Source organism: Humulus lupulus, chromosome 7 (genome assembly GCF_963169125.1).
Source record: "Humulus lupulus chromosome 7, drHumLupu1.1, whole genome shotgun sequence".
In the NCBI taxonomy this organism is placed as follows: Eukaryota; Viridiplantae; Streptophyta; class Magnoliopsida; order Rosales; family Cannabaceae; genus Humulus; species Humulus lupulus.
This window is the reverse complement of record NC_084799.1, coordinates 159,574,915-159,580,566: the sequence shown is the minus strand read 5'-3', so window position 1 is coordinate 159,580,566 and position 5,652 is coordinate 159,574,915. Positions and strand designations below refer to the sequence as shown.

The window sequence follows — 5,652 nt, the reverse complement described above, 5'->3', positions numbered from 1 at the left end:
TTGACGATAGTAGCAATATAGTATACATATGGATATTATGTATATATATTGAATGTTGTCATTATCTTATAAGTTGATTGACATTGCTTTTCTTTTTCTTTTCGGCTTTAAGAACATCTTATCAAAGTCAAAATTTGTGTAGCTGCTACAAACACTAAGTTTGGTGAGCATGTTTCTAACACTACTTCAGAACTTGGATTGATGGTATGTGAGACTAATAGCAACAATATTGAATGGCTGATACATTTTATTGAATTTTTTGATGTGAAATCTGATATTGATGATATTGATTGGGTGGAGATGTTTGCGTTATTATTACTTAGTATGTAATGGATTATATTGCAGAGAAGTATATAATATATCTAATACAGATTGTGCCTCATAAGATATAATAGCTAATTATGTATTACATGCCAAGTATGATCAAAGGTATTTAAGATAACCTCTTACCCCATTTCACGTTTCCTTGTCTAGTGCCTAATAATTGTCATATATATAGTGTCTTCAATTCTATTATTTGAAAATTAGATTAGCTAAATTTTATACAATTTTGGTTGTATTACTAAAAGGGGATCTATTGAGAAAACAATATTCCCATGTCAGAGAGTTGAGGGCAAAGGTGGGGCAAGTAGAACAAGTCAATATTTATAGTAAGTTAAAGTCACTTATTCTTATTGCAGAGCTAAAACAATGACATTATTTTGGACCTTTATAGTCTGTTTAATAAAGTATGTAATTGTCTGTTCAGTGATCCTCCCCCCTCCAAAAAAAAAATAGAACTCTGAATGAATAAAGTCTGTCTAGTCAACTTATTTGGTTTAAGTGTGAAAGTGTATCTGTTAGTATTATTTTATTTTTATTTTTATCAATGCTTTATTTGTGCTATTTATTTTCTCTTACAGCTTGGTGGAGGTTATCTATTTGGGTTTCCTTTGGGGTTCGTTGCTGATTCTATTAGTGCAACAATTGGTGCTACAGCTGCATTTATTCTTGGTAGAACAGTGAGTATTGTAGACCATAGTTTTCTATAAGGACAATTAATTTTTTAATTTTCTTTAACTAATAAAGTCGGTGGCCAATTGGAACTCTTGTTCCTTTTATATTAAGTCATATAATATTGTTTTTGTATTGACTTCTGTAATTTATATTTGCTTTCTCACTTCACCATTCTATATCTTTTGCTCATGTACTTCAATTATTTATCTTTTCTTGTTTTTTCTACTCCACATTTGGCCTAATGTTTCTATTATATTTTTATTCTTATATATTGCCAAGGGAGCCTAGATTTAAGATGCTTGCAAGTTGAAAGTGCTTGTCATATATTAGACCATATTTTCCCTCATTTATTGTGTTCAGTTTTAATATTTGATTATAGATGCTTGCCTTATATTGAGTACTAATTTCAAAAAATAAGAGAACTTCACTAGTTCTATAGCAGGATTTTACATGACCTTTCTGCATCTTCTTTGCCATTCCCCTTAGTCTCAAATTTGGGTTTATTGAATTGGTTGTAGTGTCTTTTATAGGGTTATGTATATTCTTCCCCATGCCATATATGATATCATGGTTTGTTTGGATTGAGTCATGTTTCTTTCTTGTTCATTTTATTTGGGTTGTTAGTTGTATTATTGTTTTGCATTAGTGACCCAGATTCACATTTCTTTCAAAGATAGCTTTGAAAATATAAGTTATATCAACTCCAAAAATTAATGGGTTATATTTATATATATTTTCTTGTTTATCTATTTATCTATGACGTATATTAAATAACATATAACAATTGCTCATGGTTGCCACAACTACTATATTGCATTGTACTTTAACTTTCTATTATGTAGCAAACCCTTGATTTCTCCTTTTATGTTCTGCATAATTTTCTGTTTTTTTACTAATGTAATTTGTACATTTGTTATGTGTGGAATTGTGGTAGCTGAACCACAATATTCGATCCAAGGGTTCTTTTTTGGGGTTTGGTTTCTTGGTTATTTATCTGATTGTCTTTGTTTTATGGTTATTGTTTTTGTTCTATTATATGTTTTTCTCTTCTTTTTTTTAGTTTGAGTTTCTATCAACATTTTATATAGCATCATAAAAAAACCATTACATTAGTATTACTGTTATTTACACAAAATAGCAAACCATGTTCTAGGGTCCTCTTTTTTCTCAATGACGTGTCAGTAGCACATATTGAGGTATCATACATTGTCAATGAAATTTTAAGATATTTATCAGATCATGACTGGCATTTTTGTTGAACTTTACTAGCTCTATGATGTTCAAGGTCAGTATCCATTTGCATTGTTTATGAGTTGCACTATATTTATTCGAGTTCCGTATCAATTTGCTTTTTTTATTGGTTACAGGTTTGACCCAAGGAATTCTGTGTTGGAGTGGTCCATTCTACTTATTGACAACTCGAACCGAAGGTCTGAAATTCTTACTGTTGTTTTCCTTTTGAAACTTAATAATTTATTTGATTTCAATTTAAGTGATAGTTATCTTGTATGATGAATTGTTTGCAGTGGATCAATGGAGTTTGTTGTTCCCCCAACATACTCATACTCATCTGTATTTTTCCCGATTTTTGTGAACTTCTCTGCTACTAATACATTCAGTGACTTGAAGGTCTGTACTTATTTGACTTCAGTTGATTAGTGAATAATATTGTAAAGTTTGGCAAAAATGCAGATTGATACCACTAGTAATTTTGCTAACTTTGAACTTCTCTTTTGCAGGTTGTGAATATCTTGCCCCAGAAAGGTGGAGCTCCACCGAAGTTCGGTCAAAGAACGCAGTGATGTAGGCTAAACTCGTATGTATAGAGTGTATTTTTGTTAATTGATGTTTTAGTCAATTTATCTGTAAGTTTAGTTTTGTTTGACTGCTTAAACTGGTTTTATTATATAAAACTAAGCTTTGCTTAACCTATGCATAATAACTGTTTGATGGAATGCTTCAGTGAGACATATGAGTAAATTGAGTTATTATTATAGCTTTTTTTTAATCAGCTTTTTTTATGGGGTGTGTATAGATGATCAAGATGATGTATGATCCCTTCTGCCCACTCTAATCATGTACCTCTGCCTCTATGCATTACCGTTAGTAGCCATTTATGTAGCAATAGAGGTGTAAGATATATAAATTATATACGTGTCTTCCTTGCCCTACCTGTATAATACATAATCAAGATGAAGAATATGCATTCTTGTTATTTCTTTCACCTTCACAAGTTAGTTTTAATCTATGTTTAGGGACTATAAACTTTCATAAAGGGGTTGTGAATGGTTTAATATGATAAGGCTTGAAATTTAGGCTTGAATCTGTCTTTTGCTTTTATTAGCCTTTTTATCTCCACTTTCTTATTGTATCTTTTGTCCTTTGTTCTCTGTGTAGCTAGTTGCATATATAACTTTCTTATTGTTGTCTTTGCTTTAGTTTAGTTTGTTGTTCACTTTACTTGGTTGTTTATGTGATACTCATGGTATTTGACAGCAATAGCAAAAGTAATATTATCACCCCAAGATAAGAAAATACCAGCAAAAGCAAAACTCAGTAGTGTTACATAGAAAGTTTAGAAATATTATCACCCCAAGATAAGAAAATAACAGGGAAAGAGATTTTAAAAAGAGAAAAGCCCCTCCATTAAACTTCCCAAAACCTAACTCTAAACACATTTCCCACTTCCAACTTAGAAAGAAAGAGAAACTTTGGGAGAATAAGAGGAATAGCATGGGCTTCATAAAGGACCTCTAACAACCATATTCACATTCTACTTGTTAATTTGGATGCCATACTTGGTGCCTTGTTGGTTACCTGTCACAGAGAGAATTTTGCCAAAGCTATTTACACATCAATGCTATGTTTGTATTGAACTTTACAGAAAGGAATTAAACTTGCTAGGTCTTTAAAGAAGAAATAAATGGGGATAGAAGTTAGTACAAACTGTATGAATTGTTTCATCATATTGGTTCTTCTTATGGAATATAGGGTGATAAATTAGTTAGTATGAATTGTCCTTTCCCTTTCTTTTTCTCCTGAGTTACATAGGTCTGGTTTCCTGGTTTCCTTTACTCTCAAATGTGATAAGTTTCAATTCTTGTATTTAATGACCTTATTTGTTTTATTTTTCCTCTGAAATTAGTTTCTCTCTATGTTCTTTGTTCTTTTTGTTTTTCATGATTTATATTATTTCTTTATGGGAGTGATTTTAGTAACAATAAGAAACTATAGTGGGTCCATTCAAGTGGAAATTATATTAAATGGTTAATTGGCCTTGTTAAAGCTCTGTTACATTATTGTGATGAAGCTTTTGATGAATTATATTATTTTTATGTCTGGCCACCTGACTTCAGAAAGTTTCACTCACATTTCACTGAATTTTACTTCTACAAGAGTTGTTGTTGTTCTTTTACTTTTAGTTGTTGCTCTTCTTTGTGTGTACGAACTTTGTGCTGTGTATGTTACAGCTGGTTCAGCAATTGCCTTAGCAATTAACCTGCTCTTTATATGTAGAATGGTGTTTAATGGTACATGCAGTTCTCTTGTCTGGAGTTTTGATCATTTGTTTCTATGTTTTCTGCTTTTGCAGTAGCAATTGAATTTTGTTGTTCTATGCTTTTTATGTGTTGATAATAGAGTAACACTTTTATTTTTTTCAACAGGTCAGTACGTCAGAGCTGTCTTTCTACATTTATGCTTCGTACTTCCTAGAAATTTCATGATCTTCCTATGCATGCAGGTTCTGAGTTTTTCTCTGTTTGTGGCTTCCTAGGATTGGATCTTTAAATTAATGCTCTTTAAATTAATGCATGCATGTTCTGAGTTTTTCTCTATATTTCATGTTTAATTTTAGAGGGAAGAAGCAGTATGAACCACCTGGGTACATGACAATAAAGACTGCCATTGAGCAGTTCCTGGAAGTTGTGCAAGAAAAAGTAGAATCTGGTAATGATAACTACTACTATTACTCTATAACTCACTCATGTCTTAACTTTGAATTTCAAAGAACTAAATCAGACATAGTTTATCAATTTAACATTGAATGTTGTTGTATTATGTTGCGTTGCAGTCTGCAATGAAGACACGGAGTGTGTTGGTTTTGCTAGAATTGGAAGTGAAGATCAGATCATTGCGGCTGGTACAATGAAGCAACTTCAATTGCATGTTTTTTTCCTATCAAATAGTACTGTAGGAGTGTGAAACTACTCAAATTTTGACGTGTTATTATGTAAAAAATTAAACTCTTCAATATTTTGTGCTGAAAGTAGTAACTTTTCAATATGTTGAATATTTAAAGAACATTTTGTTGTTGATGACAGTGTTGAATGTTTTAAACTAATTTGTGGATTGTTAATACCATGTTGAATGCTTTTTACTTCTTGTTATTTGAAAATCAAGTTCATTTGATGATGCTAGTATATATTAGAAAGCTAATTTTAATTATATAAATAAAAAATAAAAATATAATAGAATAAATTAGTGTTATATAAATGAATATATAATGAGAATTTAAAGTTATCTAAATATTAAAATAATACGAAAAATGTGTTATAATATCTATTACAATAACACTTTTTATAAGTAAAGAATTATGTAATGCAAACTTCATTATATAACACAAAAAATGTGTTATACTAAAGTGTAGTATAACAC

The 5,652-nt window shown here is 30.6% G+C and overlaps 1 long non-coding RNA gene across 1 annotated transcript; it reads left to right on the top strand.

The window, feature by feature from the left end:
* Positions 1-2,601: 2,601 nt before the first annotated feature.
* Positions 2,602-5,245, top strand: LOC133789974 (uncharacterized). Its single transcript, XR_009873821.1, has 3 exons — positions 2,602-2,812; positions 4,662-4,738; positions 4,853-5,245. It is a non-coding gene; the product is annotated as an uncharacterized LOC133789974 (long non-coding RNA).
* The last annotated feature ends 407 nt before the right edge of the window (positions 5,246-5,652 follow it).